Source organism: Ovis aries, chromosome 2 (genome assembly GCF_016772045.2).
Source record: "Ovis aries strain OAR_USU_Benz2616 breed Rambouillet chromosome 2, ARS-UI_Ramb_v3.0, whole genome shotgun sequence".
NCBI classification, from domain to species: Eukaryota; Metazoa; Chordata; class Mammalia; order Artiodactyla; family Bovidae; genus Ovis; species Ovis aries.
Window position 1 is genome coordinate 167,909,447 of NC_056055.1, and position 12,908 is coordinate 167,922,354.

A 12,908-nucleotide genomic window follows, 5' to 3' on the forward strand; every position below is an offset into this window, starting at 1 on the left:
CTGCGATTCATGGGGTCGGAAAGAGTCGGACACGACTGAACAACTGAACTGGAACTGGACTGGAAGGATAATTGTTTTACAATATTGTGTTCGTTTCTGCCACATATCAACATGAATCAGCCATAGGTATACATATGTCCCCTCCTTCTTCAACCTGACTCCCACTTCCCATTCCATCAGTTCAGTTTAGTTCAGTTCAGTTCAGTTCATTCCCTCAGTCGTGTCCAACTCTTTGCCACCCCATGAATTGCAGCACGCCAGGCCTCTCTGTCCATCACCAACTCCCGGAGTTCACTCAGACTCATGTCCATTGAGTCAGTGATGCCATCCAGCCATCTCATCCTCTGTTGTCCTGTTCTCCTCCTGCCCCCAATCCCTCCCAGCATCACAGTCTTTTCCAATGAGGCAACTCTTCGCATAAGGTGGCCAAAGTACTGGAGTTTCAGCTTCAGCGTCATTCCCTCCAAAGAAATCCCAGGGCTGATCTCCTCCAGAATTGACTGGTTGGATCTCCTTGCAGTCCAAGGGACTTTCAAGAGTCTTCTCCAACACCACAGTTCAAAAGCTTCAATTCTTCTGCACTCAGCTTTCTTAACAGTCCAACTCTCACATCCATACATGACCACTGGAAAAACCATAGCCTTGATGAGATGGACCTTTATTGGCAAAGTAATGTCTCTGCTTTTCAATAGGCCATCTAGGTTATAGCGCCCCTCTAAGTTGTTACAGAGCCCCAGACTGAGTTCCTTAAGTCAGGCAGCAAATTCCCATTGACTGTCTATTTTATATATGGTAGTGTATGTTCCCATGTTACTCTGCATTTGTCCCACCCTCTCCTTCCTTCCCCTACCCCCGTGTTCTTAAGTCTGCTCTCTATGCTTGTGTCTCCTTTGCTGCCCTGCAAATGGGTTCATCAATAGTGTTTTTCTACATTCCATGTATATGTGTTAATATACAATATTTGTTTATATCTTTCAGACTTAACATCACTCTGTATAAGAGGCTCCAGGTTCATCCACTTCATTACAACTGACTCAAATGTGTTCATTTTTATGGCTGAATAATATTGCATTGCATATATGTACCACAGTTTATTTACCCATTCATCTATTGATGGATATTTAGGTTCTTCCATGTCATCGATATTGTAAATAGTGCTGCAGTGAACATTGAGGTAAACATGACTTTTTCAATTTTGGTTTCCTCAGAGTGTTGAAGAATCTTCATACTGTCTTCCATAGTGACTGTCTCAATTTACATTCCCAACAGTACAAGAAGATTCCCTTTCCTCCACCCTTTCCAGCATTTATTGTTTTTACATTTTTTATGATGGCCATTTCTGACTGGTGTGAGGTGATATTTCATTGTAGTTTTGATTTGCATTTCTTTAATAATGAGTGATATTGAGCATCTTTTCATATGTTTATTAGCCATCTATTTGCCTTCTCTGGAGACATGTCTATCTATGTCTTTTGCCCACTTTTTGATTGAGTTTTTTGTTTTTCTGGTATTGAGTTGTATGAGTTGTTTGCACATTTTGGAAATTAACCCTTTGTCAGTTGTTTCATTTGCTGTTATTTTCTCCCACTTAGAAGAAAAAGACACTTAGGGTTGTCTTTTCACCTTGTTTATAGTTTCCTTTGCTGGGCAAAATCTGTTAAATTTGATTAGGTTCCACTTTTTTTTTTTTAGTTTACATTACTCTAGGAGGTGGGTCATAGAGGATATTGCTATGATTTATGTCATACAGCATTCTGCCTGTGTATTCCTCTTAAGAATTTTATAGTTCCTGGCCTTACATTTAGGTCTTTAATCTGTTTTGAGTTTATATTTCAATATGGTGTTAGAAGATGTTCTAATTTCTTTCTTTTACATGTAGCTGTCTAGTTCTTCCAGCATCACTTATTGAAGAGACTATCTTTTCCCCATTGTATATCCTTGCCTCATTTTAAAAAATAAGGTGTCCATAGGTGTGTGGGTTTTTCTCTGGGCTTTCTGTTTTGTTCTGTTGGTCTGTGTGTCTGTTTTTTTGCCGGTAGCATACTGTCTTGATGACTGTAGCTTTGTAGTATAGTCTGAAGTCAGGAAGGTTGATTCCTTCAGCTCCACCCTTGTTTCTTGAGGTTGCTTTGTCTATTTAGAGTCTTTTGTGTTTCCATACAAACTGTGAAAATTTTTGTTCTAGTTCTGTGAAAAATGCAATTGGAACTTGATATGGATTGCATTTAATCTATAGATTATATTTGGCAGTATAGTCATTTTCACAATATTTGTTCTTCCATCCCAGGAACAGGGAATATCCCTCCATTTGTTTATGTCATCTTTGATTTCTTTCATCAATGTCTAATAGTTTTCAGTATACAGCTCTTTGAGAGATATAAATTTTATGTTACTTAAGTCACCCAAACAATAACGTTTTGTTACGGCCAGTAAACCTAATTAGCTAAATTATTTTGTGTGAAATGATCTTTTTCTGTGCTCCCCAAATTTCTGGTAACATTATTATTATATTTACATGATATTAAATTCAGCCTTGCATTATAGTCTTGTCACTTGAATGCAATCTTTGAGGGCTAGAGCTATAAGATTTTCAAATTTGTATCCCCATAATGAAGATATTGTTTAACATAGTAGGTGATTAGTAAGTGATGCTTATTTAAGTAATGTTACATATGAGCTCTAGGTCTGTTACCATGGAAGAGTTTGATTCTGGTTTTGTTGTGTTTTTTTTTTTTTTTTTTTTCACGTAATGATAGTTCTGGGTCCATTTTTTAAAATATGGTTTTCTTGATTGTTTTTTGCTGCTTTGATTACCTAGTTTGCTGATAGTGCTTTAATGTGATCCACACTTCATAGTGAGTAGGATTTGTTGCCATAGAATTAGATCACAATCATTATTCTTCAATAACCTCTTGTCCAATTAATAAACTAAGTAATATGAAAAATACTGATTTGTCAGTAAGTAACTACATTATCTTAGACATAAAGTCAAGAATCTAATTTTATAAAAGAGGAAAAGTGTATAATCCAGTACTCAGGCATGGAAAAGTAAGCCAAAACAGATCAGAACCTTGCACAACTATTCTTCATGTAAGAGTAACAAAAGGAGAATGAGGGACCAATGCTACATGAATGCAACAGACCACACGAGATTACAGTAGCATATAGAAGAGGTCACCCTTACTCTTTTTAATAGTTTAACTTCATGTTTTTTCTGATATTGGAAAACTGCAATCCTTCAGCCAATGTCATGGGTGTCAGAAAAAATTCAACTATGTTTCAGTTAAGCCAGCAAAAAAGGAAGGAAAGAAAAATAAATATTGTGAATATGTGTTATATTGTGGTTTGTGGGTGAATAGGTAAGAAAACTAGAAGTTAATATGGACAATTCCATTGCCAGTTTTCAGTGGCTTAAGGGAAGATAGTCTTGATCTTTTGCTAGGTTATTAACACAGAAAGCAAAAAGACAAGGTACTAAAATCCTGTTATTCACTATCTAGTGATAACATTTAGAATAGAGGATTTTTAGTTAAAATGATGTTTCCTAATTTGGTGCTCAACTGACAGTGACTTTCTTTTTTTTTTTTTTTTTTTTTAGTTTTCTGAATGTTGACATTATTATTTTTTTTTTTTTTTTAAATTTTAAAATCTTTAATTCTTACATGCATTCCCAAACATGAACCCCCTCCCACCTCCCTCCCCATAACATCTCTCTGGGTCATCCCCATGCACCAGCCCCAAGCATGCTGTATCCTGCGTCAGACATAGACTGGTGATTCAATTCTTACATGATAGTATACATGTTAGAATGCCATTCTCCCAAATCATCCCACCCTCTCCCTCTCCCTCTGAGTCCAAAGGTCCGTTATACACATCTGTGTCTTTTTTGCTGTCTTGCATACAGGGTCGTCATTGCCATCTTTCTAAATTCCATATATATGTGTTAGTATACTGTATTGGTGTTTTTCTTTCTGGCTTACTTCACTCTGTATAATCGGCTCCAGTTTCATCCATCTCATCAGAACTGATTCAAATGAATTCTTTTTAATGGCTGAGTAATACTCCATTGTGTATATGTACCACCGCTTTCTTCTCCATTCATCTGCTGATGGACATCTAGGTTGTTTCCATGTCCTGGCTATTATAAACAGTGCTGCGATGAACATTGGGGTACATGTGTCTCTTTCAGTTCTGGTTTCCTCAGTGTGTGTGCCCAGCAGTAGGATTGCTGGGTCATAAGGTAGTTCTATTTGCAATTTTTTAAGGAATCTCCACACTGTTCTCCATAGTGGCTGTACTAGTTTGCATTCCCACCAACAGTGTAGGAGGGTTCCCTTTTCTCCACACCCTCTCCAGCATTTATTGCTTGCAGATTTTTGGATCGCAGCCATTCTGACTGGTGTGAAGTGGTACCTCATTGTGGTTTTGATTTGCATTTCTCTAATAATGAGTGATGTTGAGCATCTTTTCATGTGTTTGTTAGCCATCCGTATGTCTTCTTTGGAGAAATGTCTATTTAGTTCTTTGGCCCATTTTTTGATTGGGTCGTTTTTTCTGGAACTGAGCTGCATAAGTTGCTTGTATATTTCTGAGATGAGTTGTTTGTCAGTTGCTTAATTTGCTATTATTTTCTCCCATTCAGAAGGCTGTCTTTTCACCTTGCTTATATTCTCCTGTGCTGTGCAGAAGCTTTTAATTTTAATTAGATCCCATTTGTTTATTTTTGCTTTTATTTCCAGAATTCTGGGAGGTGGATCATAGAGGATCCTGCTGTGATTTACGTCTGAGAGTGTTTTGCCTATGTTCTCCTCTAGGAGTTTTATAGTTTCTGGTCTTACATTTAGATCTTTAATCCATTTTGAGTTTATTTTTGTGTGTGGTGTTAGAAAGTGATCTAGTTTCATTCTTTTACAAGTGGTTGACCAGTTTTCCCAGCACCACTTGTTAAAGTGATTGTCTTTACGCCATTGTATATTCTTGCCTCCTTTGTCAAAGATAAGATGTCCATATGTGAGTGGATTTATCTCTGGGCTTTCTATTTTGTTCCATTGATCTATATGTCTGTCTTTGTGCCAGTACCATACTGTTTTGATGACTGTGGCTTTGTAGTAGAGCCTGAAGTCAGGCAAGTTGATTCCTCCAGTTCCATTCTTCTTTCTCAAGATTGCTTTGGCTATTCAAGGTTTTTTGTATTTCCATACAAATCTTGAAATTATTTGTTCTAGTTCTGTGAAAAATATGGCTGGTAGCTTGATAGGGATTGCATTGAATTTGTAAATTGCTTTGGGTAGTATACTCATTTTCACTATATTGATTCTTCCAATCCATGAACATGGTATATTTCTCCATCTATTAGTGTCCTCTTTGATTTCTTTCATCAGTGTTTTATAGTTTTCTATATATAGGTCTTTAGTTTCTTTAGGTAGATATATTCCTAAGTATTTTATTCTTTTCGTTGCAATGGTGAATGGAATTGTTTCCTTAATTTCTTTTTCTACTTTCTCATTATTCGTGTATAGGAATGCAAGGGATTTCTGTGTGTTGATTTTATATCCTGCAACTTTACTATATTCATTGATGAGCTCTAGTAATTTTCTGGTGGAGTCTTTAGGGTTTTCCATGTAGAGGATCATGTCATCTGCAAACAGTGAGAGTTTTACTAAAAATATGGAGCGCTTCACGAATTTGCATGTCATCCTTGCGCAGGGGCCATGCTAATCTTCTCTGTATCGTTCCAATTTTAGTATATGTGCTGCTGAAGCGAGCACTGACAGTGACTCTCTTACTGGATGTTAATAGCTATATGGTGGAGAAAAATAGTGTTTGGAAGTCAAGTAACTTTGGATGCCAATAACAGATAACAGAGTGTGTGTGTTAGTCGCTCAGCTATGTCTGACTCTTTGCAACTCCATGGACTATTGCCTGCTAGGCTCCTCTGTCCACAAAATGCCTCAGGCAAGGATACTGGAGTGGGTTGCCATTCCCTTCTCCAGGGAAATCTTCCTGACCCAGAGATTGATCCCTGGTCTCCCACATACAGGAAGATTCTTTACAAATTGAATGACTGGGGCTTCTCCTATGGCTCAGTGGGGGAAGAATCCCCCTGCAATGCAGGAAATACAGGAGTCATGGATTCAATCCCCGGGCCAGAAAGGTTTCCTTAAGGAAGAAAATGGCAACACATTCCGGTATTCATGCCTGAAAAGTCCATGGGCAGAGGAGCCTGGCAGGCTATAGTCTAAAGGGTCACAAAGAGTCACACATGATAAAGCACAAGCATCACTGGTTTTAAGATAACAAAAGAAATATATTATTAGCATATCAAAGTCTTGGAAAATTTCTTCAATAATATGCAATGTAGATCTCTTGAGCAGGAGAAGAAACACAGAGTCTTAAGCACTGAACTACCAGGTAAATTTGCAACATATTCTTAAAAGGACTCTAATTCCTTTTATTGTAAAAATTATATTTAGAAATTAATATCCAGATATAAAGTTTGTGCATCGCTACTGGGTCAAAAGTTTCATGATAGAGTTTTAATAAAACGATGATGGTTGAAAATCATTCCTAAAATATCTAGAATTTTCACATAATTTCTATAGTGTAAAGAGACTTTAATACAGCATTTTTTCACTGGCATTAATAGATGCTATACTTTTTCCAACTTATTTTTCATATTCTTAATAAGATTCTTATTATTTTTAAAAAAAAATTATATGAGTAATCTACTATGCTTGTTTATTTGTTTATTTTTCTATCATGTGGCTTGTGGGATCTTAGTTCCTTGACCAGGGATTGAATATGGGCCCCTTGCATTGGAAGCATGGAGTCTTAACCACTGAACTGCTAGGGAAGTCCCTCAAGTAATCCTTATTCTCCTTAATAATGACTTCAAAGCACAAGAGTAGGGGTGTTCGCACTTTGGATATTATCTTATTTTGCCTTTGTTGTTGTTGTTCAGTCTCCAAGTCATATCTGACTCTTTGTAATTTCATTGACTGTAGCATGCCTGGCTTCCCTAGCCTTCACTATCTCCTGGAGTTTGCTCAAAATCCTGTCCATTGAGTCACTGATGCCATCCCACCATCTCATCCTCTGTCACCCCTTCTCCTCTTGCCCTCAATCTTCCCCAGCATCAGGACCTTTTTTGTGCCTAATTTATAGATTAAACTTCATCATAGTTATGATTGTATGGGAAAAACATAGTACATATAAAGTTTGGTATCATCTGAGATTTCAGGCATCCACCTCACATCTTGGAATGTATCCACCATTGATAAGGGGGGATTACTGTACTGTAACTGCATAAAGGGAGAGTTTCTTCTGTGCTTCAGACTGGTAAAAAATAACAGTTTTCTCTTTTTGCCATTCAGACTTCCATTTCTTTGTTTTTCAAAGGTACATTGTTCAACTCAGAGCAGTTGTTGAAACAGATCTCCCTAAACTCCTCATCATACTGATTCCAACATGATGAGAATGAAAAACCCATAGGATATTATATAAGACTCTGCTTGGTTATAATTTGCCAAGAGTTAATATATCAAGATAATAAAATGTTGTAGCTTTTATTTTGAGCAAAACTATAGAAAATAGAAGATATTAGATATATGTTACCATACTATGCATGAAATTGCCTATTTAGAAAGAGAAATAGTGAAATGATAATTGTTTTGATGTTAAAATCTCTGAATAGGAATTGCTACATTGTCAGCAAAACCAAAATTTCTTGTTGATTTATCAGTAAGATTGTGATTTCCTTTGGGTTACATTACTACTTTTTGAGTTTTTCATCTCTTCCACCACTGAGGAAGTTGAATTTCTCTAGATTGTTTCAGTGGCTGGACAGCTAACCTGATGCTCATGCTTGTATTTTTGTTTAGGCGAACTGAGTGTAAATGACCTTCAAAGGCAACGAGGAAGAAGAAATGAAACAGGGAGGAGCTGACAGTTCTGCCTAAGAACTGCTAGAGGTTTTTGCCTGCTTAGGGTATGAGCCTATTTTATTAATAAGGCAGTAAGAATTCAAAGGAGCTTACAAACAGATTACATGTACACAATTGAATCTTGAGGATCTTCAACTCCTGCTAGCTGTTCCTAAAAGTCACGGACTAAAACCTGGAAATGGGGGTTCAACTACATCTCAGAAACAGGGCTATAATCCCTGAGTCATGATAACGTTGGCATAGCCTTGGGAAAGATTTTTAGATATTGATTAAGAGGTGTGACACTTGAAGACAAAAGGAACTTCATAGGTATATCTGGGCTTTCTCTGAAGCCGAGTCACTAATTCAGCTCGCTTGCTGAAGGATACATCATTTGACATGAAAATGATTAAAATTTTCAGTTTTCCTTCTCTTAGCTTTGTAGTGCAAGTGATGTAGCAGGGGACCTTTCAAGCTTGGACTCATATTTTTCTCTTTTCAAAAGTCACTTGAAACAAAATATATTATCTCTAATTTTGTCAATCTATAATGGCAATCCTAAGGATTCTGTGGTTGCCATACAATGATGGTGCACTTAATGAATATGTTAAAGCTATTTAATCAGTGTTTCTATTATATATGAACATGAGACAGTTGCTTTTATTTATTATCCCAAGTACTAATAATGAGGAAGACTAGGGCAAAGATAAGTAAACTCTAGAGAAATAACCACAAAGTTTCAGTGATTTAATAATTTCTCCAAACCCATACAAATGGCTTTATTGGAATTATTGTACTTTACTGGGAAGAATACACCTACTGACTGGATGGGTCCTTCCTTCACAATAATGAAACAGGTCCTCAGAGTTCAAACTGCCATTTCTCCATATTCACCTATGGAACCTGAGGAGGAAACAAGTATATAATTGCCTAATGGAAGCTAAGAAAAAAGGTTCAGCTTCTCCTTTCTATTCCCCAATGCCTTTCACAATTCTCCACTCTTATAATTATCATGGGAATTTCAGTACCAGATGTACAATTGCTTACTAGGAAAAGAAGACCTCAGTCAGAGCCTGATGTCTCGTTCTGCCTGCCATTTCATTGCACTCAGGGTTGTCCTAGAATGTTTTACGTTATAGAAATGTTTGTCCCAGTGCCTGCTTTGTACTTGAGTTGCATCGATCCTTGATCTCCTTTCTAGTACTTGTGTGTGGAGACCTCCTCAGGACACTGGTCCTCTGTTTCACTGCTGCCTGCTGCAGAGTCTACCCGTCAGAGTGTTCTCTCCGCCTTGCTGAATTGCATGCATCCACTGAATGACTGCCTTGGCATTTTCACTTTGATTAATCTACATCTCAGTTTCTGTTGTTTGGTCTATAAATTTAAATTCTTATGTTCCTTTCCCTTCAGTTAATAAAGGGAAATCAATTTAACTGTCACACAGCACAACATTTTCTATTCTTCAGGCTGTAAAAGTTTTCTTCCAGGGACCAGGAAAATGTCTTCCTACTAGTGGCCATCCTGGTAATATCTGGTGTGTGTTTCTGGAAGAGGAAATTTTGTGTTCAAACACTGAATCCTAGCCATTGCTTTCAATCAATTGCTAATAAGAAAATCATATTCATATCTAAATGGATATTGATATTCATTGATAAATAGTAATTTTAAGAATTAGGTTTCAAGTCACAAAGTTATTTTAGCCTCCCCTATTAAAAAAACAAAACAAAATAAACTTGGAAATTTATTGGATGGATATTGAGCTATTACAGGAAACCTAAGAAAAAGAAATGCAACAGGAATTAAAAGCCATTAGAGACATAAAAATCTGTGTTGTTCATTTTCTCTTCCTATATCTTCCCTGTATTCCATAGCTTCCATAGCCAGATACACTAGTATCTGTGCATTTACTCCATTTATTCTTCTTTATCTAAAGTTCTTCATTTTATGCTTTTGAATACACATAACCACTTCCACCGCAGCTTTTGTGATCTCTTAATTCTTTTACAAGTACAAAGTTTCTGTGCCAGATTCAAACTCTGTGCAGAAAATATCGTATTGAGTTAGTTTAGCTTAGCTGTTCACCCGAAGTCTAATTATCAGTTCTATGGGTCAGCCAGTTGTCTCATCAGCAAGGGTATATAAGGAGAGTCTCAGAGAAGAGGATCAGCTGCCCAGGCATCACTACAGATACTGCTGTTTGGTCTGTAACATTTAGAGATGGACTCCAGATTTTTATTGCACTGAAAAAGTAATTTTCAGGATGTTCTTTATGTCGGTTTTGTATGTAGATGCTTCCTCCAACAAAAGTATTTGAATGTGATTGGTACAATTAGCTCTTACCTGATAAGATTTCCTCTTGCTGTAGGGACTCATTTATAAGCACAATTTTCTCATTCTCTTTTTCTAAGCATTTGCTGTCATCCATTAGGCTAAAGATCACTTTCACTAGAGTTAATGGTTCAAGACTAACTTTCCAGTAAAATTTGTGGCCATTTATGCTACATATCAGAGAAGGCAATGGCAACCCACTCCAGTGTTCTTGCTTGGAGAATCCCAGGGATGGGGGAGCCTGGTGGGTTGCCATCCCTGGGGTGGCACAGAGTTGGACAAAACTGAAGTGACTTAGCAGCAGCAGCAGCAGCAGCATGCTACATATGTGGTTCCCTAATTTAGTGGTTTTTAAACTTCAGCAGGTGTGAGGATTATCTACAGGACTTGTTATAACAGTGATTGCTGGGCTCTACTCCCAGAGCTCTAAATCAGCAAATCCAGGTAGCATCTGAATTTCCAGGTAGGAACTGAGAATTTGCATTTCTAACAAACTCCCAGGTGATGCTGTTGCTGTTGGTTCTAAAATTGAATTTCAAGAACCACTGACTTAACTCATCATTATTCTCATTATGAGAGAATAAAGCTAAGCAAAGGTCTTATCTTTTAACATAAGGAATCCAAGATGGGAAATGTGTTCCATTGTTCTCTTACCTATATTATGCCCCCATTCTAAAATCCCTGGGCTACTAAAATTCAAGGGACGTTCAAAATTGTCAGGTCCTGTCCTTTTGTTATATCTTTATATTACATTAATGAGTGTAACCACACCTATGTATCACCTCCAGTATTATGTCCTTATTTTATTTACAATGAGAAATTTATGTCACTTCCATATATGAAAAAGAAACATCTCTTGCTTTAAATTGAAAGTAACTTTAAAAATGTTTAAATGTTACTTAATTTTAAAAAGCAATAAATGTAACAGCTTCCAGATCAAATGGTTTAGAAATACATATACAGAAACAAATTATTCAGTGTGAATTTTTTTAAAAAATGTTTTTGATTCATTCTTAACTTAAATATAGAATGATTACTATCTGACCACAGCTGTGGTAGAGTATAAAAGGAAAAATGGCAAAGAAAGGGGAAGCAAAAGAGGAAATAAAGACAAACTTATTCTCCTTTGAATTATTGCCTAGGAACAACTTCTCCACACAGTAAATGATTAAGAATCAGAAGAGGGCAGATCCATAAGTGGGTGTGGTTTGCCTGTAATATCTTTCACCATCTGTTTTTTCTTAATTCCAATGCACAGTAACTGTCCTCTAATAAAAAAGCAATTTTCATAGGGAAGGACACTGTGCCAGTCTATGAAAACAATGGTGACATTTTTTGCCCTTTTGTGAAATCGATAACATTTTTCTTGAAAAATCGATTTTACAATTTGACATTGTATTTACTCTAGGTGAGGTTTTATAAGTAATAATAATCTCTGATGGCTTAGTACTTTCTCCATTATATAAATCACATGAATTACAATTCATTTTATTGATTTGAGATTAGATGGGCCTCTATAAAATACTCCTAAAACTTCCTCAATTGTGTAAATGTTTCTGAGGTATATGTTCAACAAAAACCACTGTCACAGAGATAATGACACATGGTAGACAAAGGCCCAGTTTACACCTCAACATAGGGCTGGTTTATCTAAGAGATTGAGGGATTACTATATTCAAATTAATTTCTTTGAGTAAGACACTGTTGCCATAGTTTCTTATATCCCTAGTTACAAACCCATGTGTAAAGGAAAAAAAAAATCGTGGAAAGCATATCCAAGGAAATACAAAATTATGCAAACTCATGAAATATTAAATAGCCTTGAGTATACCACATTATCCTTCCATTACTCCCTCAGCCAACCTTCCAAATCTCTCAAATACTTTGGACATTCCACAACATTGTTATGAAGTTTAAATCCCTTTTGGTTAATCTAAATAAGAGACTACATATCTTAAAAAGTAAGATTATTGGACATATTCTGTTACATGAGAGAAAAGTAAGATTGCCACAGGAGTTTGTTTTCAAGGAAACTGATTGAAAAAATAGTATGTACCAACAAAATAAATCCAGGTCCAGATGGCTTTCCCAAGTGAATTCTACCAAGTGTTTCAAGAAGATCCTTCTCAAATTATTCAAAAAATAAATAAATAAATAAAAGCAAAAGGAAGGAACACTTCCAAACTATAAGGCCAACATTGAAAAGAAAATTATACAAGAGATTACAAAAAAAGAAAGTTTCAAATTAATATCCCTGATAAACATAGTCGCAAAAATCTTGAGTAAGTCATTAGGAACCTTAATTCAACAATACATTAAAAGAATTATATAGCATGATAAAGTAGAGTTCATTTCAGAGATGCAAGGATGGTTTAACATTCACAAATCAATCAACATGGTACATCTTGTTAATAAAACAAAGGATCAAATCATATGATAACCTTTAGATACAGAAAAAGCTTTTGAAAAATTAAAAAAATAAAAAGACTGTCAACAAAGTGCATATGGAGGAAACATACCTCAGCATGATAAAGGCCATATATGACACAGCCAATCTCATACTCAGTGATGGAAAGCTGAAAATTTGTTCTCTGAAATCAGGAGCAAATTGTGTCACCAGTTGAAAATTGTTGCAAAGGTTGAAAATCAGTAACCTGT

The 12,908-nt window shown here is 36.2% G+C and overlaps 1 non-coding gene across 1 annotated transcript; it reads right to left on the minus strand.

The window, feature by feature from the left end:
* Positions 1-5,661: 5,661 nt before the first annotated feature.
* Positions 5,662-5,768, minus strand: LOC114113282 (U6 spliceosomal RNA). Its single transcript, XR_003588345.2, has one exon. It is a non-coding gene; the product is annotated as a U6 spliceosomal RNA (small nuclear RNA).
* Between the last annotated feature and the right edge of the window lie 7,140 nt (positions 5,769-12,908).